A 24415-nucleotide genomic window follows, 5' to 3' on the forward strand; every position below is an offset into this window, starting at 1 on the left:
GGGAAGTGTAAGTCCTCTCTTCTTTTATAAGATTGTTTTGGCTATTCATGCATCTCTTGAATTTTCATATGAATTTTAAGATCAGATTCTCACTTTCTGCAAAGAAGGTAGTAGAGGTCTTGACAGAGAATGCACTGAATCTGCAGGCCATTCTGGGAAGCAATGCCATTTTTATAACATTAAGTATTCCAATTCATGAACATGAGATACCTTTCTGTTTATTTAGATCTTTAATTTATTTCAACAATTTCTTTAAATTTACAGTGTACAAGTTTTAAACATCTTAAAATTATTCCTAAGTATTTTATTCTTTTGGATGCTATTGTAAATGGAACTGTTTTCTTAATTTTCATGTTCAGATTTTTCATTGTTATTTGTCTAGAAATACAACCTTTTATTTTTTAAAAGATTTTATTTATTATTTATTCATGAGAGAGAGAGAGAGAGAGAGAGAGAAGCAAAGGGAGAAGCAGGCTCTTTCCTGAGCAAGAAGCCCAATGCAGGACTCGATCCCAGGACCCTAGGGTTGTGACCTGTGCTGAGGGGAGACGCTTAACCGACTGAGCCGCTCAGGCGCCCCCATTTTTTTTAAATGCTGTATTCTACAACCTTGCTGAACTTGTTAACTCTAACAGTGTTCTGTAGATTCTTTAGGATTTTCCATATACGACATCATGTCATCTACAAATAGACACTTTTTGTAATCTGGGTAACTGGTTTCTTTTTTTACTAATTGCCAAGGCTAGTGCCTCAGGTACAATACACAGAAATGAGAGTGGACAACCTTGTCTTGTCCCTAATTCTAGGGGGAAAAATGTTCAACTTCCCACCACAGATATGTACTTTCGCGAGTTAGGCTAAGGAATTTCTCTTCTATTCCTAGTGTGTTGCATGTTTTTATCATGAAAAGGTGCTGAATTTGGTCAAACACTTTGGGGGGGGGCATCCATTGTGATGATCATGTGGTTCCTATCACTTATTCCATTAATGCATTGTATTACATTAGATTAATTGATTTTGTAATGTAAACCAACCTTGCATTCCTGAGATAAATCTCACTTGGTAAGGGTGTATTAACAGTCTTCATATGTTGCTTGATTTGGTTTGCTAATATTTTGTTGAGAATTTTGTTGTTGTTGTTGGTATAAATAAGTGATACTCGTCTGAAGTACTCTTTTCTCGTGACTTCTCTGTCTGGTTTTGGTATTCAAATAATACTGGTCTCACAAAATGAGTAAGTATTCCTCTATATTTTAGATAAGTTTGTGAAGAATTGGTATTAATTCTTTTAAAAATATCTGATAGAAATCACCAGTGAAGATGTCTGGCCATGGGCTTTGATTAAAGTTTTAAAATTACAGATTCAGGGGCGCCTAGGTGGCTCAGTCGTTGGGCATCTGCCTTCGGCTCAGGTCATGATCCCAGGGTCCTGTGATGGAGCCCCACATAGGGCTCCCTGCTCAGCGGGAAGCCTGTTTCTCCCTCCCCCACTCCCCCTGCTTGTGTTCCCTCTCTCGCTGTGTCTCTCTCTGTCAAATAAATAAATAAAATCTTTAAAAAAAATAAAATTACAATTTCAATCTCTTTACTTGTTGTAGGTTGCATTAATTTCCTAGGGCTATTGTAATGTATTACCACAAACCAAGTGGCTTAGAACCGCAGAATCTTATTCTCTCACAGCTCTGGAATCTAGAAATCGCAATCAAGGTGTCAACAGAGCCATGCTCCTTCTGAAGGCTCTTCGAAAGAATCCTTCCCTGCTTTCTCCTAGCTTCTGGTAGTTTCCAACAATCTTTGGCATTTCTTGGCTTGTGACAGTGTAAGTCCAATTTCTACTTCCATCTTTACATGGACTTCTTCCCTGTGTGTGCCTCAGTCTCCAAATCTCTCTTCTTATAAAGATACCAGTCATTGGATTTAGGACCCACTCTAATCCAGTATAACTTCATCTTAACTTGATTAATTTTCAAAGACCCTATTTCCAAATAATGTCATGCTCATAAGTACCAGGGATTAGAACTTCAACATGTTTTTTTGGGGGGTTGGGTGGGGTGGCAGAGACATTTCATCCCACAACAAAACTTGGTTCGGATTTTCTATTTCTTCTTATGTCAGTTTCAGTAGTTTGTATACTTCTAGGCATTTGCTTATTTCATCTAAATTACCTAGTCTGCTAATATATATATTATCCCTTAAATTCTTTTTATTTCTCTAAGGTCAGTAGTAATTTCCCCTATATCATTATCAATTTTGTTGGCTCTTTTCAAAGAGCCAACCTTTGATTTTGTTGATTTTTCTATTTTTCTATACTATTTCATTTATTTTTGCTCTAATCATTATTTCCTTCTTTCTACTTGCTTTGGATTTAGTATGCTCTTCTTTTTCTAGTCTTTTAAGGAAGATACGGTATTGAACTGAAATCTTTTTAAATATAGGCATTTGCAGCTATAAATTCTGGTCTAGGTGCTGTTGGCTAAATCTCATAAGTTTTGGTATGTTTTGGCTTTGTTTTTAATTCATCTCAAAATATTTTCTAATTTCCTTTGTGATTTCTTCTTTGATCTACTGATTATTTAGAAGTGCTTATTTAATTTTCACGTTTGTGAATTCCTCATATTTCTTCTGTAATTGATTTCTAGTATCATTCCTCTGTAGTGGGAAAACTTTTGTATGACTGCAATCCTTTAATTTTTTTATGGCCTAGCAGAAAGTCTTTTCCTGGAGAATGTTCTATGTACAGTTAAGAATGAGTATTTTGTTCTTTTTTGGGTGGAGTGTTCTATATAAATATCTTAAGTCTAGTTGATACATAGTGTTGTTCAAGTCTTCCATCTTTGTTGATCTTCTGCCTAGATGCTCTCTCCATTACTGAAAGTGGAATATTAACATATCCAACTATTGTTGAACTATTTCTCCCCTCACTTCTGTCACATTCGGCTTCATGCATTTTGGGGCTCTGTTGTTAGGTAAGGATATAATTATGTCTTTCTGACAGACTGACCCTTTTATCATTAAAAAAATGTCCCTCTTTATCTCTAGGGTCATTGAAGTCTATTTCACTAGCACTGTGCAGCCTCTGGTATCACTTCTCAGGGGATGCTGTCTTGAGCATGCAGTCTCCCTGTCCACCAGGAATGACTGTGGGTTCAGTTAGACTCTCTGGCAGTTTCTTTCTCACTTCTTCCCTTTAGAAGCTTCTTGCTGATCTGCCTGTAGTGGTATCACACATCCAGCTGCTAGCCTCTACTAATTTGTTTCACTGGTGTGTTTCTGCCACACCATGGTGCATAAATTGTACCACTCTCTGTTCCAATAAAAGTGGAGTCTCTTTGCAGGGGCTAGGTCTGTTTGCCAGTCTTCGAGGCTTACTCCAATCCCAGGAGGGCTCTTTTAGCTATCTTTTTTTTCTGGTTCTCTCTTTTCTGGTAAAAGAAAATGTCTGGTCTGACATTTCACTTGTTGCTACTAGTATTATAGAGCTACCAGCCTCAATTATTCACCACAACAATCTTCATCATATTCAGCAACAACTTTTTGTAAGCTTACCACTTTTGTAAGCTCTGTTCCAGATAAAGTCAGTTCCCTTAAGAGAGCTACAGAGTTCTCTATTCTCAAAGTCTGCCTTTCCCTCTGGAAGAACCTTTGTGACACTGCACAGAAACTGGGGGCTGGAACAATAACCAACATCTCTCAGAGTGACATCTGTGCTTTATGAGAGGGGGTGCTGGATGACTTGCCTCTCCTGGCATACAACTTCTGCCTTATGAATGATGCCTGGCCCAAAGCTCAGTACTCTCAATCTGCTGCGCCTGGAGTAGACTTCCACTCTAGGGTGAGTGAATGAAAAGGAGCACTAGGCTTTTCGACCTCAGCTGCCTGGAAGAAAGTATCTGCAACAAGAAGCTAGAAGATATGAGAGAAGCCCACAGTCTGCTCCTCCTGCTCAGAGCAGAGCTTCCCTCAAGTTGAGCTCAGTGAGGTGGGTGGGAGTGGGTCATGGGTCAAATGCCAGAGTCCCATTGTTCTTACTGAGATTTAGTATATTTTTTTGAACAAAGATTCTCCATTTGCTGTATGTCCTTAAGATAGTTATTTCCAGAGTTTAAATGGTTGTTTTAAAATAATTTTCACCAGTCAAATGGTTATTTTGCTTATCTTTACCCAGAATAATAGCCAAAGATAAAAATATAACACAAATCACATACTTTTTTCAACTGCATCGTGACTAGATGCAGTTGAAAAAAGTATGTGATTTGTATTATATTTTTGTGGGGCTCCGGGGTGGCTCAGTTGGTTAAATGTCCAACTTTTGGTTTCAGCTCAGGTCATGATATCGAGCCTGCGTTAGGCTCTGTGATAAGCACAAAGTCTGCTTAAGATTCTTTTTCCCTCTCTCTCCCTCTGCTCCCTGCCTGTGCGCTCTCTCTCAAATAAATAAAGTGCTCTCTCTCTCTCTCAAATAAATAAAATCTTAAAAAATTTATAGCAATGATGTACAAACAAAATACAGGTCATCCTCCCTCACTGTACATACTAGACACCAAAATGAACCAACAAGAACAAGAAAGTTCATATGACACAGAACTAATAAAGTTAACACAATAGCTAGGAGATACAAAAAGAGTAAATTCATGTCATTTCCCCTCCCTCATATCTGAATTTTAAAAGGAGTCATTATGTATGGTATGGCAAAAAAAATAACAAAATGATGTGACATACTTTTCTGTAAATAAAAAAAACCACAGTTATTATCCCTAGTTATTAAAGAACAAGTTGGCTCAGAACATAATAGGAATAGAGTTGGAGATATAAATTGGAACTTATATCCCCTAGGAATTGCTTCCTTCAGAATTCAGGAATTGGTCCTCCTAGACTGGTTTATTCATAGCCACAGGTGATTCTGTCATATCAGAATCTACTCTGAGCTGCTGCTGCTTTCTTTCTTTTTCTACTGTGAGCTTCTTAAAAGCATATATGCCTAGAATATACTGTCAAAGTGTTAAGATTCTGTAGCTCTGCAGTAGGGAGTAGTCATGTTTTTTAAAAGCTCTCTCCTTAATAAAGAACTGAAAAAAGCATCATTGGTATCATATTTTAAAAATTATTATGTGTTTATAGTAAGTCTTAGTATTTGGGAAGGCAAATCCCTATTCGTTATTCATATTTTCCAAAATGTCTTGGCCATTCTAGCTTTATTCTTTCAGATTATATTTAAAATAACTTAGTCAACTCTTTTCCCACTACCACCAGCTCCCCAAAGAAGACATTGTGGTTTTGATCTGAAGAGCATCATACTTAGAAAGTATTTCAGGAAGAATGTAACACCCTTAAAAATATTCAGTCTTCGGGCGCCTGGGTGGCTCAGTTGGTTAAGGGACTGCCTTCGGCTCAGGTCATGATCCTGGAGTCCCGGGATCGAGTCCCACATCGGGCTCCTTGCTCGGCGGGGAGTCTGCTTCTCCCTCTGACCCTCTTCCCTCTCGTGCTCTCTATCTCTCATTCTCTCTCAAATAAATAAATAAAATCTTTAAAAAAAAAATATTCAGTCTTCTTTTTTAGGAGCTGTTTTACATTTATCCAAGTGGGCTTTAATGGATCTCCATTAAAATTCTGTTGTTTATTCACAGTTCCCACATTATTTATTATTTTACATTTTTATTGTGATTATGGTGAAAAGGATGTTTCTTTTATTTTCCGCTAGTGCTGGCATAAATGAAAAGTGTGTGTGTGTGTGTGTGTGTGTGTGTAAAAGTTAATTTTTACACAGCTTTCAGGGAAAGTATAGGTCATCTATCTTCAATTGCTATGTCTTCTGGTAGCCTCATAAGTTTGTGTCAATTTTCCAGTATAAGGTAATTTCTTTTAAGGGAGCTGTGAAGGTGGTAAGGAGAGGTAAAGGAACAGAGAGCTGCAGAAGCCGTCAACACTGAGTGGTATGATGATCCATCACCCAAAGGAGGAAAGGAGACTTAATACCCAGTGGGTTGGGATCTTCAATAGAAAAGACCTCAAGTTCTTTATTAAGCTCTTGGTTATCTCTACCTACACAATCCATACAATATACTCTTATTATCTTTTACTACCTTTTTGGGAATGGCAATAAAACAAATATCCAAAAGATATTTTCAAATAAGAAGCTTATACTTTTCCCTACAACTTCAGAGTTGCTATCTCTTTGTACTACTAGAAATGCTTAAAGGAAATTCTTCAGGATGAAGGGAAGCAATACTACAAAACACTTCTGAGGGAAATTAAAGAAGATATAAAGATGATATAAATTATGATCATAAACTGGAAGACTCTGTTGCTAATATGGTAATTCTCTCAAAATTGCTCTAGAGATTCAATGTAATCCTAAATCAAAATTCTAAAAGGCTTTTTGAAAAACTGATATATTGATTCTAAAATATATGTAGAAAGACCTAGATTAGCAGAACAAGTCTGAAAAAGAAAAACAAAGTTGGAGAACTAGTACTATTTGATTTTCAGACATAAAGATACACTAATCAAAAAACTGGTATTGGTGTAAAAACAGATAATATAGTTCAATGGCAAATAACAGAGTCCAGAAATATACCCACAGGTATATTGTCAACTGATGCAACAAAGATGCCAAGGAATTTAATAGGGGGAAAGAAGGTCTTCTCAACAAATGGTGTTAGAATAACTGGGTTATTTATGAAAAATAATAAACCTCAACACTTAAGTCACACTATACAGAAAAATTAACTAGAAATGGATCAGATATCAAAATATAAGAGTCAACATTAATAAGCTTCTAAAAGAAAGCATGAGATTTTTTTGATAAAAACATGAATTTTAAAAGAAAAAATGATGTCTTTATATAGACTATATAAAGAATTATTACCACTTGAGTTTTTAAAATGGAGACAAGATTCAAACAAATGTTTTACATAAGATATGTATAATGATGTTCAACATCACTAATCAACAAGGAAATGAAAATTAAAATCATAGTGAGACACCACACAGATCCACCAGAAGGTTTAAAGTTAAAAAAGACTTACAATATCAAATGTTGGCAAAATGGGGAACATCAGAACTCCTATACATTGCTGATGGTATCACAAAATGGTTAAATTAAATTGAACCATACGGAAGTACAAGGTTAAATATACAATTATAATACTACCCAATAATTCCAATTCTAGGTATTTATCCGAGAGAGATGAAAATATATGTCCAAAGGCTTATATGTGAGTAAGTCTAATAGCCAACACCTGGAAACATTCAAAAGTCCATAAGAAAGTGAACGGATAAACAAATAGTTGCAGATATATGCTATGGAGACCTACTCAGCAATAAAAAGGAACAAGAGTATATGCAAAAATAATAAATATCAAAAAAATTATACTAAATGAAAGGAGTCAAATATAAAAGACTACATACTATATGACTCCTATTATATAAAAATCTATCTAGAAGAGGTAAAACTAGAGTGACTGACTGAGTTGGAGGGTCCAGGAAAGGGAATGACTAACAAAGGAACACGACAGAAGAAGTGAAACTAGAGTGACTGACTGAGTTGGAGGGTCCAGGAAAGGGAATGACTAACAAAGGAACATGAGAAAGCTTTTTAGGGTGAGGGAACTCTCCTGACCTTGACTGTGCTGGTAGTTATACATTTACCAAAATCTATTAATCTGAACTCTTAAATGGATTAATTTTACTGTATATAAATATTACCTCATAAAAAATCATTAAAAATTGGTTCACGGTTAAAGACACAAGATACTGAACATATCACTGATTTCTGGCACCTGAAATCAAACAAATGATCCTTACTTACATTTTTAGAATCATGAAGAAATGTGACATTTATTTTCAAAACCTCATATAAATATCCTTCCTTCACAAGCAAGCATACTTTTAGGTTGAAAAACAGTACTTTTTACTTGCCATCTACTTTTTGCATAGTAATCTGGATATACTGTCAGTCACTATGAATTGTTGACATTTCACTATTTTTCACTATTTTTGCTATATCTTAAGATATAAATCAAGATAAGGTGGCTGAGTCTTGCCCAAAAGTTGGTCTTTGTTAATGAAGTTGTATGCAGACTGGCCAAAAAAGGGATATGTACATCACCAAAGGAACCAGATCCTCCCCCCACTAAAAAATACAGTACTGGAGCAGGGAAAAGACAAGATCAGCGTAGAGTATCTTGCTGTACCAGAAAGTATTAAAGTGCTCAAAAAATGATGGGGACATGTCAGACGGACATAGTAGGTGGCTTGAAGGGGCTCCCACTAATCAAATCTGGGACACTGGATGATATATTTGAACAAACTAAAAATTTTAACTCCAAACTGACAGAGGGAATGGGAAAGCTCTTCTTCACAGTATAAAGCGAACTAAAAAATGTAGAATAGTTAGAAAAATAACAATTTCCAAGTCATCAGAAAAATAACTGATTCCAGCAAGAGATTACTCACCAATACCAAAACTAAAGTGGATGAAAGTTTAGTAGAGAAGAGATATTTACATAGTCTCAAAGTATCTCTTCACAAATTACTTATTAATTACAAGGAGGAAAAAGAACCACTTCAGTGGAGAAACCTAGTGAACATCAACCTTGTCAAGTGATCAAAGTAAACACCACCTACTAAGCTAACATTGTGTGTTTCATGATGTGATACACTGACAAGGACACAATATCACTTATTTAATACTCCTGCTAAAAGATCATGACATGAATTTTATCATGAAGAAACATCACAAAACCTAAACTGAAAGATATTCTACAAAACAAATGACCAGTACTCTTCCAAAATGTATCATTAAAAATAAGTAAATCTGGGGCACCTGGGTGGCTCAGTTGGTTAAGCAACTGCCTTCGGCTCAGGTCATGATCCCAGGGTCCTGGGATCAAGTCCGACATCAGGCTTCCCCTGCTCTGTGGGGAGTCTGTTTCTCCCTCTGCCTTTGCCTGCCACTCCCCCTGCTTGTGCTCTCATGCTCTCTGTCAAATAAATAAAATCTTTAAAAAAAAAAAAAAAGTAAATCTGGAAAAATAAGATGAAAACAGAGAAGGAGGCAAATCATAAAGAGACTATACGAAACAAAAGGAGGGTTGCTGGAGGAGAGGGGGGTGGGGGGAATGGGATAATTGGGTGATGGGCATTAAGGAGAGCACTTGATGTAATGAGCACTGTTTTATGCAACTGATGAATCACTAAATTCTACCCCTGAAACTAATAGTATATGTTAACTAAACTGAATTTAAATAAATAAATAAGTCTGAAGAGCCATTCTAGATTAAAGGAGACTAAAGAGTAGAAAATCAAATTTAATGATCCTAAATTGAATTTTGAACTAAAGGAGGGGGTAAAAAAAAAAAAAAAAAAACACCTATAAAGTCACTGGGACAACTGGTAAAATCTGAATGAGAGTCACAGATTAAATACCGTACTGAAGTTAACTTGATTTTTGGTAAATGTACTGTGCAGTTTAGTAAATGGATACCCTTATTCTTAGGAAATAGGGAAATATACAAGGAAATATTGAGGAATAGACAGGTATGAGGGGTATGATGTCTGTAACTTCTGATATGGTTCAGGAAAATCTGTGTATGTTTTATGCAGTATCTCTGAGGGAGAAAGAATGAGAATGGATAGTAAGGCAAATGTGACAAAATGTTAACAACTGGTAAATCAGGTGAAGGGTATTTAGAAGTTTTTATACTATTCTTGGGCACCTGGGTGGCTCAGTCAGTTAAGCATCTGCCTTCGGCTCAGGTCATAATCCTGGGGAGGAGTCTGCTTCTCCCTCTCCCTCTGCCACCACCCCTCCCCGTTTGTACTTTCCCTCTCACTCGCTCTCTCTCAAATAAATAAAATCTTAAAAAAAAAGTGTTTATACTATTCTTACAACTTTTCTATAAATGTGAAATTATTTCTGGGGTGCCTGGGTAGCTCGGCTGGTTAAGCATCCAACTCTATCTCAGGTCAGGTCATGATCTGTCAAGGGTCATGAGTTCAAACCCCACACTGAGCTCCACACTGGGCATGGAGCCTACTTAAAAAAAATTTTAAAGTGAAATTATTTCAGAGGAAAAAGGTAAAAAAAAAAAAAAAAAAAAAAAAAAGGTAGGGTGGGCAAGATCTCCCTGTCTCTCCTCCCACCCTCTCCTTTGTAATCCCAGCTGTCCTGCCATTAAATTGTATCTGCTTGTGTTATCAGTTGCTCCAATACACAGAAGAAAAGCAAAGAGAATAGTAAGATATGGAAGTTAACAACTTTCAGCTTCTCTTAATATCTCAACAACCTGATGAAGATATTCAAAAGAGAGGAAGACATTTTCTATCAACGGCCAGATAGTAAATATTTTAGTATTTGAAGGACATATACAGTCTCTATCGCATCTCCCTCCACCCCTTTTTGTTAAACCAACTCTTTAGCCTGTAGGCATTACAAAAACAGGCTGGGGGCTGGACCTGGAGACAGGCCATATATTTGCTGACCCCTGACAGAATTATTAGATTTCTGCAAGAACTGTAACAAAAGTAGTTCCACTAGTCCCTGAAATAGCAAGGACATTATCGAATAAAGCAACAAAAGTATGTCAGCATGGAAGTTCGTTCTTAGGGCAATAGTTAATAAGATTAAACTTCAAACAAAATATAAAGATTAACATTTCCTCAAGTTTCTTTCGTAACTCTAACATTTGTCATCTTACAAGTTTTGGTGTTTTGGAGGGTAAGAATGGGGAAGGACACTTACATAGTTGCTGATTTTCTTTATGAAAGATAACACTTCAGGAAAGGAAATGGAATAAATAATGACAAATTTCACTTGGAAAAGGTAAGATGGCCTAGAGTTCAGGGGTATGATATAAAACTGAGTGAGTGGGTAACATTTTAGGACCATCCCTATCTAAATTCAAAACCATTCCTGGCTCTGTACATGTGTTCTCCAAATTTAAATGATTGTTTTAAAAAAAATTCATATAATATGGCATAGAAAACCTGGGAATTAGAAGCATGTGCATGCATGCAAAGTTCTGTAATAATTACGTTAGCAAGCCTACCCCAGTAGATCACAGGCCTGTAGCTACAGCCATGTCTGCTACCCATAGCTTACTGACATTTCAAGCAATGAACTAAAAAGAGCTGACAAGATGCAACTCATTGATTTAAATGCCACTCTCCTACATCTTATTATTTTAAATGCCAGCAAGTCTTAAGGAAAATGGCTCCACGATTTTAAATGCTCATACTCTTTAAGGTGAGTTATCTAAAAAGAAACCTTACTTCATGTAAATTATTGCTTTTTACACTAACAAAACAAAAATTGCTGTGCTTAATACAATTCTTACTATATGTCAATTTTGTTCAGCAAAACCATCAAGTTAAAGAATAGGAAAAAACAAAGTTTGAAGTTTGACTACACATCAGGAATTAAATATGGTATTCAAAATATACAACAAACCTACCATGATTCTTACCAGTGTATCTAATTGTTATTACTTTTCATGGAAATTAAGCCTAAAATGTAAGTGGCAAATGACTATTATTACCACTACACTCAATTCACCAGTATCTATAGTCAGCATTTGCAGTTACAGCTTTCCTTCCCTTATACATGTACAGTCATTAAAAATATTAAAAGAAATGCAAACCACCTCCACAGTCAACAGCAAGGGTTTATTATACCCTTCCACTGGCTGAAAATTCAAAGTCTATACTATTACCATTCCCATCCACAACTCAATCAGAAAACTTCTGAATTTCAATCTGTTCTCCATAATGACTATGGATGTCCCTAGATGCCCAAGACCATTATAAACAAAAGGATACCCAACCGCACATTTGGGGCAATAACAAGCTAAGGGTAATCTTGCTTTTCTGAACTCTTACAGCACATTATCTATGCTACTCTGACACTACTAGTTGTATAACCTGTATTATAATTATTTGCGTGTGGGGACACCTAGGCAGCTCAGTCGATTACGAGTCTGCCTTCGGCTCAGCTCATGATCCCAGGGTCCTGGGATCGAGCCCCACATCGGGCTCCTTGCTCAGCGGGGAGCCTGCTTCTCCCTCTGCCTGCTGCTCCCCCGATTGTGCTCACTCACTCTGACAAATAAATAAAATCTTAAAAAAATAATTATTTGTGGGCGCCTGGGTGGCTCAGTTGGTTAAGCGACTGCCTTCGGCTCAGGTCATGATCCTGGAGTCCCGGGATCGAGTCCCACATCGGGCTCCCTGTTCAGCGGGGAGTCTGCTTCTCCCTCTGACCCTCTTCCCTCTCATGCTCTCTATCTCTCATTCTCTCTCTCTCTCAAATAAATAAATAAAATCTTTAAAAAAAATAATTATTTGTGTGTGTATACAGATTTCTTACCTCACCTCTTCCACTAGACTATAAATTTCTTGAAAATATCATCTGTGGCTAAAAGTACTTTTTAATCATTCACAGTACCTTTATTTCAACCACAGGAGCTGGTACTTTTGACATAATAAAAGTGAAATACACAGCTACTGATTTTAACTTTAGAAATAAGGAATTGACAAAATTTTTTGAAAGAAAAAAAAGCAGACTTAATATTGTTAAGATGTCAAAACTACCCAAATGATCTACAGATTTAAAACATAACCATCATCAAAATGCCAATGCCATTTTTTGCAGAAATACAAAAAATCCATCCTAAAATTCCTATGGAAACTCAAGGGATCCCAAAGAGCCAAAACAATCTTGAAAAAGAAAGTTGGAGGTATCACATTTCCTAATTTCAAAACATATTACAAAGCTACAGTAATCAAAACAATATGGCCCTTGGATGCCTGGGTGGCTCAGTTGGTTAAGCATCTGCCTTTGGCTCAGGTCATGATCCCAGGGTCCTGGGACCTAGTCCCACATCGGGCCCCTTGCTCAGCAGGGAGCCTGCTTCTCCCTTGGCCTGCCGCTCCCCCTGCTTGTGCACGCTGACAATTAAATAAAATCTTATAAAAAAACCCAAAAAACAATATGGTACTAACATAAAGACAGACACGTAAGTTAATGGAATAAAAGAGAGCGCCCAGGGGTACCTAGGTGGCTCAGTCAGTTAAGTGTCTGCCTTTGGCTCAGGTCATGATCTCGGGTTCCTGGGATTGAGCCCCACTGGGCTTCCTGCTCAGTGGGGAGTCTGCTTCTCCCTCTCTCCCTCTGCCCCGCCTCTGTGTTCACATGGGCTCTCTCTCTCAAATAAATAAAATCTTATAAAAAGAGAGAGAGAGAGAGTGACCAGATACAAACCCTCACATATGTGAATTTTGACAAGAGTGCCAAGACCAGGGCGCCTGGGTGGCTCAGTCGTTAGGCATCTGCCTTCGGCTCAGGTCATGGTCCCAGGGTCCTGGGATCGGGCCCCGCGTTGGGCTCCCTGCTCAGCGGGAAGCCTGCTTCTCCCTCTCTCACTCCCCCCACTTGTGTTCCTGCTCTCGCTATCTCGCTCTGTCAAATAAACAAGACCTTAAAAAAAAAAAAAAAAGTGCCAAGACCACTTAGTGGTAGAAAAGACACTCTGTTCAACAAACGGTGTGAGAAAAATGGATACCCACATGCAAAAGCATGAAAGTGGATTCTTACCATATAGCAAACACAAAAATTAACTCAAAATGGATCAAAGACTTAAAACTATAAACCCTTAAAAGAAAACAAAGGGGGCGCCTGGGTGGCTCAGTTGGTTAAACAACTGCCTTCGGCTCAGGTCATGATCCTGGAGTCCCAGGATCGAGTCCCACATCGGGCTCCCCGCTCAGCAGGGAGTCTGCTTCTCCCTCTGACCCTCTTCCCTCTTGTGCTCTCTCTCAAATAAATAAATAAAATCTTTAAAAAAAAAAAAGAAAACAAAAGGAGGAATGGCTTCATAACACTGGATTTGGTAATGATTTTTTTAAATGAAATCAAAAGAACAAGCAACAAAGGTAAAAATAGATAAATTGGACATCAAAATTTTAAAAGCTTCCATGCATCAAAGGACACAGTCAGGAGTGCAAAAAGGTAACCTACAAAACAGGAGAAAATACTTGCAAATCAATTCTGATAAGGGCTTAATATTTAGAAAGAACTCCTACAACTCAACAACAAAAACCTAACCTGATTTAAAAATGGGCAAAAAAAGACTTGATAGACATTTCTCCAAAGAACATGTACAAATGGCCAACAAGCACATGAAGAGATGCTCAACATCACTAATCATAGGGGAATGCAAATCAAAACTACAATGAGATACCACTTCACATAAATTAGAATGGCTACTATAAAAAAACAACAAATAAACAGGAAATAACCAGTGTTGGATAGGATGTGGATAAATTAGAATTTTTATGCACTATTGGTAAGAATGTAAGATGATGCAGCTGATGTGGAAAAAGAGTTTGGTGGTCCCTCAAAAAATTAAAAATAGAACTACCACATGATCCAGCAATTCCACTTTTGGGCATACACCCTAAAGAACTGAAAGCACGGTCTTGAAGAAATATTTGTACACCAATGTTCACAGCGGCATTATTTGCAAAAGGTGGAAGCATCCAAGTGTCTACTACTGGTGGAACAAACCCAAATGTCCATTGTTGGGTGAGTAGAGAAACAAAATGTGGTATATACAGACAACAGGGTATTATTCTGCCTTAAAAAAGAAGGAATTTCTGACATATGCTGCAACACAGCAAACCTTGAAGACGTTACACTAAGTAAAATAAATAAGCCAGTCAGGAAATGACAAATACCGCATGATTTCACTTATATGAGGTACCCACAGCAGTCAAAGTCAGGCACAAAAAAATAGAACAGCGATTGCCAGGGGCTGAGAGAAGGGGAAATGGGGTGTTATTTAACGGATATAGCTGCAATTGTAAGACGAAATGAATTCTGGAGATTGGTTACAAAAAAAATTGTGAATATTCTTAACACTACTGAACTGTACACTTAAAAATGGTTAAGACAGTAAACATTACAAAAACAAAAGAAATATAAAAGGCACAATCTCAATGCAAACAATTTCAAAAAGGGCAGAAATCTAATAAAGAATAGGGGAAGTGCATCAGGCTCTGCACTTAGCACAGGGTCTTGCTCCAGATTCCCTCCCTCCTCTTTCATTCCTCCCTTCTCCCTTGCTCGTGAACTCTCTCTCTCAAATAAATAAACGAATAAATAAAATTAAAAAAAAGAATAGGGAAGAGAAGCAGAACAAATATGCTCTAAGAGGTGAAAAAACAAAGAGAAAGCCTAATATGCAAATACCAGTCCATAAGAAATGAAAGAAAAAAGAAGTAAGACCTACACCCACGGCCAGAAAGAAATGAAAGACTGACTCAGCACAAGACATTCAAATGAAACATTGAGGGGGCTCCATCTAATATGACTCTTTCTAACCTAAATTTCTGTAGAACCAGTAACATTCTAAACTTGTTCGGGGCTTTGATTAATTTTAAGAATCTTCTCAATAAACCAAAACCAAAACCAAACCAAACCAAACCTCAAGCAATATTTCAAAAACAGATTTTTCAGAGAATCTTAAAATTTTAGAGTTGAAAAGTAGCACAAGATCTATTTAAATACAAAAAAAACTGTTTTTACATTGACAAAATGAAAATGACACTGACAAAAATAAAAATTTTTTTTAAATCTAGACTTCACTTAGTATTTCTTCCTACTTAAAAATGCACTGCTGAGAAAAGAGAACAAAACTGGACAAAACAATATGGTATTGGCATAAAAACAGACACACAGATCAGTGGAATAGAATAGAATAGAAAGCCCAGAAATAAACCCATGCATATATAGGCAATTAATTTACAACAAAGGAGCCAAGAATGTACCATGGGGAAAGGGCAGTCTCTCCAATAAATGGTGTTGGGAAAACTGAACAGCCCACATTACAAATTAATGAAACTAGACCATTGTCTTACACCATACATACAAGTCTCAAAACGGATTAAAGACCTGTACATAAGTCATGAAACTATAAAACTCCCAGAAGAAAATATAGGCAGTAAAGTCCCTTGACATCAGTCTTTGGGATGATTTTATAGATTTTATAGATTTAACACTAAGAGCAAAGGTAGTAAAAGCAAAAAAAAAAAAAAAAAAAAGCTGTATCAAATAGGCTACATCAAATTATAAAGCTTCTGCTCAGAAAGGAAACTATCAACTAAGTAAAAAGGCAACTGGCTCAATGGGAGAAAATATCTGCAAATCACCTATCTGATAAGGGATAAGAAATCGATTAAAAAATGGGCAAAGGATCTGAATACACCTTTCTCCAGACATACAAATAGGTAACAGTTACATGAAAGATGCTAAAGATCATGAACCATGAGGGCAATGAAAATCAGAACTATGAGTTATCACCTCACACCTGTTTGAATGACTATTCTCAAAAAAGGCAAGAAACAAGTGTTGGTGAGGACGTGGAGAAAAGGGAACCCTTATGCACTACTGGTGGGAATGTAAACTGGTACAACCACTATGGAAAACAGAATGGAGGTTCCCCCAAAATTTTTTATAGACCTATACGATCCAGCAATTCCATTTCTGGGTATTTATCCAAAGAAAACTAAAAAAACTAATTTGAAAAGATTTATGCACCCCTATGTTCATTATAATATTATTTACAACAGCCAAGAATGGAAGCAACCTATGCGTCTACTGACAGATGAAATGGATAAAGAAAATGTGGTCCAGGGGTGCTTGGGTGGTGCAGTTGGTTAAGCACTTGGTTAACAGCTCAGACTGTGATCTTGGGGTCATGGGATTGAGCCCCATAAATGCTCAGTACAGGGTCGACTAAAGACTTTCTCTCCCTCTTCCTCTGCCCCTCCCCACCGTGCTCACAGTCTCTCTCAAATAAATAAATCTTTAAAAAAAAAGAAAAGAAAAGGAAGAAAAGAAAATGTGTGTCTATCTACACACAACGTAAAAGGCACAAAATTCCAATTACATCTATAAATCCTGGGGATGTAACGTACAGAATGGTGACTATAGTTAATAATACCTTATTACCTATTTGAAGGTTGCTAAGAGAGTAAATCTTAAAAGTCCTCATCACAAGAAAAAGAAAATTGTAAATATGTGTGGTGATGGATGTTAACTATGTAACTGTGTGGTGATCATTCTGCAATATATAGAAATACTGAATCATTGTTATATATGTGAAACCAATGTTATATGTCAATTATATCTCTGTTTAAAAAAAGGGGGGGGCGCCTGGGTGGCTCAGTCCTTAAACGTCTGCCTTGGGCTCAGGATCCCTCCTTGGTGGGAAGCCTGCTTCTCCCTCTCCCACTCCCCCTGCTTGTGTGTTCCCTCTCTCTCTCAAAAAAATGGGTGAAATCTTAAAAAAAAAAAAAAAAAAAAAAAGGGACGGGGCACCTGGGTGGCTCAGTTGTTAAGCATCTGCCTTCGGCTCAGGTCATGATCCAGTATCCTGGGATCGAGCCCCACACTGAGCTCCTGGCTCAGCGGGGAGCCTGCTCCTCCCTCTTCCTCTGCCTCTCTCCCTGCTCATGCTCTATCTCTGTGTCTCAAATGAATAAAATCTTAAAAAAAAAAAAAAGAAAGAAAAAACAACAAAGAAATGGCTAAAAAAAAAAAAAAAGCATTGCCAGAAGAGGCAATCTTATTAATTTTCTTGAAAGTATCTTTTTTTTTTCCCTAGTATAACTAGAAAACTGCAAGCAGCAGTTCAAATGAGAGGAGTACAGTTACCATAGCCTATTTTCTCTCTTATTATTTTTTTAAACATCACCTTCATATCACTTTTCTTTGCCCTCAGTGTGAGCACGTCAGTTAGCCAGGGTTCTTATACTTAGTTATTTTTGCCTCATTTATTTCCTGCCAACTGTTAACTCCTATAATTATACTGACTGTATTCTTATTTCAAAAGGAATCTCCCATTACTATTCAGTAACTAATTTCTTGTTGATTTTTTTTTAAGGTTTTATTTATTTATTTGTCAGAGAGAGAGCACAAGCAGTGGGAGGGGCAGAGGGAGAAGGAGAAGCAGGCTCCCCGCTCAGCAGGGAGCCCGATGCGGCACTTGATCCCAGGACCCTGGGATCATAAGCTGAGCCGAAGGCAGATGCTTAACTGACTGAGCCACCCAGGCGTCCCTTTGTTGATTCTTACAATCTTGCTTTCTTCAACTGTTCCCACTTTTTTTTTTTAAAGATTTATTTGACAGAGAGAGAGAGCGAGAGAGGGAACACAAGCAGGGGGAGTGGGAGAGGGAGAAGCAGGCTTCCCGCCGAGCAGGGAGCCCAATGTGGGGCTCGATCCCAGGACCCTGGGATCATGACCTGAGCCAAAGGCAGACGCTCAACGACTGAGCCACCCAGGCGCCCCTGTTCCCACCTTTTAATAACCTTAATGTCTTCTTTTTTTCCAGCTTCTTTTCTTCCAAGGGTATAAACATTACATAAGTTTTCTCCTCCTCCCCACAAAACCTTTACTTAAACCAACTAACTGCCCATGCTTTCTCTGGTCCTGTTCTATCATTCCTGTCAGTGACAACTTTTCAAACTGGTAGACTGTATCAATTTCTTAACTCCCATAACAGCCACTTATTCATTAACCTTGTCAGACTTATAGTCTGGCTCCTACAGCCAATATTCTTGAGAAGTTATTCTCTCAAAGCCCACTGTAGTATGTTTGGGGGTACCTGTCAATCCGTTTAGAGCCCATTTGGAGAAACAGCATACGAGTCCATATTAGTACAACAAACACAACTCATACTCATACTCATCACACAGTATGGGGCCAGGGAGGTATTTGATCAAGATGGGCAACTCATTTATTCTATGATTCTATCTTCCTTTCAATCTGATTCTTCTACTTGCTAAAATGAAGGTCTTCAGCTCTTAGTATATGAATTTTATCCCTCACCAAAGATTGATCTGCTCAAGTATTCTAATCACCACATGTATTCAGAAACCCTACAAACATATATTCAGCTCAGACCTCTTATTTCAACTCCTTTTCCACAACTCTTACCTATTGGACACTTCCAATTAAATGTTCACTTTCACCACACACTGCTTTCAGCTAATAACCTCATTATCCTTGCTATAAAAATTGGTCACCACATCTTTCCCCTTCTCACTTCTCAACTTCTATTAATTCACCATGCTAAGTCATCCTGGCTTGGAAAGCTTACTGTCAGTATCATTTCACTCTCCCTTATTTATAAACTCATGTATAATCACTAAGTTTCAGCACTTTATTCTAGATTCCTTACATACATACCTTCCTTACATATCTTCACAGCAACAATCCTAATTCAGGCTCATTTTCTGGGTTATCACAAGAGCTTTCTATAATTTTCTCACTATAAAATCCCTCTGCATTACAACCTAAAAATGACTACACCAACCAATCGCTCTAAAACACAAAGCCTTTTAAGGTTCAGGATGCATTCTATCTCCTTGATTAAGCATCATCCACTTCACCTCTCAAGTGCTTTAGTACTTAGATTTTCTTGTATTATCCACTATCTTTTCGAATATTATATACTAGAATGAAGGAGGGGATTTTACTCTCAATGTTTCCTACCTACATCAGAGCTTTGATTCTGGGCATGTCCAATGGATGATTTAACTCTCCCTAATTTAAATCTCCTTTAATTGCATTAGCTATCCATGGTCTCACCAACAGTCCATAAGGAGGAATCAGTGTTTTACTTCTTTGGGTATACTCCCTGGCCTACCACAGATCCAGACATTTAATAAATGTGCCAAATGATTAGTCCGTTGGTTAACTCTGACCACATAAAGTTTAACACAATAGAGCTAGATTAATAGTTTATTGAAGACTTATTTGTTTTAGGGAAAAATCCACATGTAAGTAGGAGTTCAAAAAAACCCACTTCAATATTTAATGGGATCCTGGACTGAGCACTGATTCACTGAGTCAAGTGGTTTCCCTTAATCTTTTAAAATAATCTATATAAAAGGTCTCTGGAAGTACAAGGTTAAGTCTCACAATTTAAATCTGCAGAGTTAATGGAGCAATTAATTCATCATGTACTAACTTGTGGTATCCATTTAACTCTGCCCTGTATCTATTTAAATCTCATAAATAAGTAACCTTTAAACTTCTCATATTTGTTTCTTCCTCATCCCTAATACATATGCACTATATTAATGTATTTTTTCCATTGTTCCTTTCATATAGTACATACTATGAATACTTAATGATCTGTGGTACTCTGGGACAAGATGACAGACAAGTATATATCAAGCAGCACTGAATATACCCAAACTAATATACTGGACACAAATACATGTTGTGGAATATGATGACAAAATAGTAACAAGATCACCATATGCTCTTACTATAAACTTTCAATGTGCTAAAGTAGCAAAAAGTAAAATGTTAAAAGGATGTATCTAAACTTCTAATTAATGTATACTCATGAACCAGAAGAAATTATGAAATGTTCAGACTAAATGCAACATGAAAGACTAATGATAAATATGAAAAAGAATCTCATTACATGGTTCCTCAGTTAGCTGGGCAATGAAGGGTATCTGTATGATCTGGCTCTAAACTTATCTCTGGTTATATCCAAAAATAAATGTTCTGCTCCACCTAGGATGTGCCCCTCTCATCTCTGCTTATGTATTTTTCAAAAATGCAGCTCAAGTCTTGTCTTCTTAAAACACTGTCCTAAAAATGCTAGTCAAATACTAAACTTACTAACAGTCTTATAACAAACTTCCTTAGAGCACAATTATTTTTAGATTTTGGTATAACATCTCATCTCCCATCATCCCTAGTTAGTAAAACACCCATGCTCTTTACTCTACAAGAGCTATCTCTACTCTATCTCAGCCAAACCACAGATTTATTTATCACTTAGAATGAGTCCATTTTTAGGGACAAAAATTGCTTTCAGCAATCTTCCTATCTCTCCAACACCCTCTCACTACTACTGGATCAAGCCTTCATACTATCAACACAATTACTAAAAGCCTCACAAGATGGTTTTTAGTAGCTATAGACATACTGATGTATATGTACACAGGGTTAAGTAAAAATATGCATTTCCTAGCTCAGACAACTGAGGAGACCTAGACGTAATGACCCTCTAGTACCAATAAAAACACCTAGTGCCTAGACCTTGCTTTCTATTACAATAAAAGAAAATAAGGTTCCTTGGAGAAATACAGAGTTGAGACAGAGAAAGCAAAGATAAGTCTGGGACATTTTTGGTGCCAAAAAGAAAAGAAGTGCTATTAAAAAAAATTATAGAAACATGTCAAAGAAAGATGAGGAACCAACTTAAAAGAGCTCTTAATGGCCAAACCTAGGACAATTTGAACTACAAAATAAAAAAAAATGATTGTAATGAATTATAATCCATAGAATAAGAATCCATGATTCCATATTGATAGGTAAAGAAAGAAATACATATATACAGAGATGGGAAAGCTCTTCCTTAAGAGCAGAATTCCAACTAATAGAAGCAAAATAATAGAAAATCATCATTTGGTAAACTCTAGGTAGTAATTTTTTCAAGCAACATTCATCAATGGCTGCTAAAATTAGTATATGATGAGAAAGATATTTACAAAATTTCAAAGTACCTCTCCACAAGGTATCTATTAAGTATGAAAGGGGGAAAAACTGAAACCTTACAATAGAGAAAACTGGCAGACATCATCTTAACTAACTGATCAAGGTAAACATCACTGTATGCTTCCAGATAGGGTGCACTAAGGATGATACATCATTCTGTGGAATTCTTGCCAAAAATGCATAACCTAAAATCCTTGAGGAATCATCACACAAACCTAAATCGAGGGAACATTCTACAAACCAAAGTCAGTATTCTTCAAAATTTATGAAAGGCAAAGCAAAAAATACTATTCCAAACTAAAGGAGACTAAGAATACATGACAACTAAATACAAAGTGTGATCCTAGACTGGATCCTGGACCAGAAACATAACATTACTGAGATTACTGGCTACCTGTGAAAGATTTACAGATTAAATAATATGGCACCAATGTTAATTTCTTGATTTTTATAATTGTATTGCGGTTACATAAAATGCTAACATTTGGAAAGTCTGGGTAAAGGATATACAATAACTCCTTTTATTGTTTTTGCAACTGTTTTATAAGTCTAATATTATTTCAAAAAATAAGCTAAAAAAGTATAAAAGCCTCATGAGTGAATAAATGAATAAACACAGATAACTGTGGGTACACGCTTGTCACATGTAAGCACTCAAAAGTTAGTTATTAATTAATATAATTCTTCAAGTTTACTAAGCCTTATTTAGTAAAGGTACTCATTTAGTAAATATTTTACCGAGCGCCTAGTATGTGCCCAACAAACAGAAAAGAAAGAAGGCAGCTAGTGAGGCAGGTACTCATTCATAGATTTCTAGGCACAGCTGAGATTGGCTATTTCAAATACACTCATGTCCATCTACACTCTATTTCTCTTCTCTCTTTCAAACTGAATCATTCCAAGTTCTACTTTAATTCCTGCTCTCCACTTTCTGTGACACTGTTCCTAGTTATGTTATCAAAATGCATGTATTTTAAAAACATGGATCAAATTCCAGCCAGGTGAAGTTGCCTATAATAGTCTCTGCAACCCTTCCAATTTCTTATTTTTAAAACTGGTATGCTGGGGCGCCTGGGTGGCTCAGTCATTAAGGGTCTGCCTTCAGCTCAGGTCATGATCCCAGGGTCCTGGGATCAAGCCCTGCATCAGGCTCCCTGCTGGGCAGGAAGCCTGCTTGTGTTCCCTCTCTCGCTGTCTCTCTGTCAAATAAATAAATAAAATCTTAAAAAAAATAAAAAATAAAATAAAATTGGTATGCCTTTAACCAATTTTATACAACTGTTGTATTTAAATGGGAACAAATAAAAGTAACTGGCACATAGTACATGTTCAAAAAAATGTTACTTCCCTATCCCTTAAAAATTGTGTTTTCTGGGGCACGTGGGTGGCTCAGTTGCTAAGCGTCTGCCTTCGGCTCAGGTTATGAGCCAGGGTCCTGGGATGGGGCCCCACATCGGACTCCCTGCTCAGCAGGAAGCCTGCTTCTCCCTCTTGCACTCCCCCTGCTTGTGTTCCCTCTCTCGCTGTCTCTCTCTCTCTCTCGGTCAAATAAATAAATAAAATCTTAAAAAAAAAATTTATGCTTTCTAACCACTATAGAACCTTGAAGGGTAGACCAACAATTGTTTTACTAATCTCTAGGTGTACGCCTGTTCTATTTTCCGAAGAGACTACTTTGTATTTTTTACCTACATATTTTATAAAGTAAATATAAACAAACAGTATGCATTTACTTTAACAGCTTTGGTATCTACTGAAAGTCCAAAATGAAAAAATATGCATAACCTCCATTTCTTTCCCAACCATCAGACCAGTATTTCTAAGAGCTTTTCCAAATACCTGTATATCTCATCATGCCACCACCCTCAAACTCAAGATGCCACTATCATGCTCTATGCTGCCACCTATTGGCTAGTACCATACTCTGCAGAGATTTCCTCCTTTTTTGGACTCTTAAAGCCAGCCTTAAAAATTACAAGATTCAACCCACTGGATATATTTACTTCCACATTCTAGTCCTTCTCAGATGAGATGCTCCAAGTGCCTTCAAAAAGTTTCAGTTCAATCACTTTAAGTCTAACACAATTAGAGATACATACTTGACAAATTTACATCTTCTAATAAACTCTTTTTTCCTATTTTCTGCAATAGATGTTACGGCTGTCTCTGAAAAAAATAAATTCCAAAGATAGTGAAGTGTCTAATGGAAAATATCAGCTTTCCCAGAACTAAATTGTCAAATGGAAATATTCTAATTAGAAAAGCAAATAGAAATTGAGGAACTAAAACAATAACAGCTGTTTTAAATGCTACATGGTTCCACGCCTTGCTATTTCTGTCTTCTAAAAATATTCATACAATATTTTACCCTCATATAGCAATGGAAAACTCAATCATACTACAAGAATATACTGTACTCAATTACTGAACACAGAAGGGCTTTCCTCCCAATCCTACCCTAAAAGAGGTAATTAATAGTTGCTCCTTCTATTCCACCAAAATGCCAATTAAATGACTTGCTCAATAGTCACAACATGCATGCATATGCATGCACACACACAGTTTAAAATGACCAACTTCAACTTCACTGATACTTGCTTAATTTATGGTCTTTCTCAAACCACATTAAATTTCAAAACACTCTCCACATTAATTCAATGATAACAGACCATCCTCGATAGTCACAATAACTTTCATGTAGTAAGCAACAAAAGGAAGCCATAAAAGAACACTGAAGAGCTCTTAAATTGGCTTTCAGATTTTAAAGCAACTTGCCAACAATGGTAAATAATGGTACAGTGGTTACAAGGAGGGGTAACAAAGAATATA

General features: G+C 36.9%; 1 protein-coding gene across 3 annotated transcripts in view; it reads right to left on the minus strand.

The window, feature by feature from the left end:
• LCOR (ligand dependent nuclear receptor corepressor) overlaps positions 1 to 24415 on the minus strand; it is a 137054-nt gene that overhangs the window by 54010 nt on the left and 58629 nt on the right. The gene's annotated exons all lie outside the window — the stretch shown is intronic.

The sequence above is a fragment of the Eumetopias jubatus genome, unplaced genomic scaffold, assembly GCF_037043125.1.
Source record: "Eumetopias jubatus isolate StellerSeaLion01/CBP00866 unplaced genomic scaffold, mEumJub1_p1.0 scaffold_17, whole genome shotgun sequence".
Taxonomy (NCBI): Eukaryota; Metazoa; Chordata; class Mammalia; order Carnivora; family Otariidae; genus Eumetopias; species Eumetopias jubatus.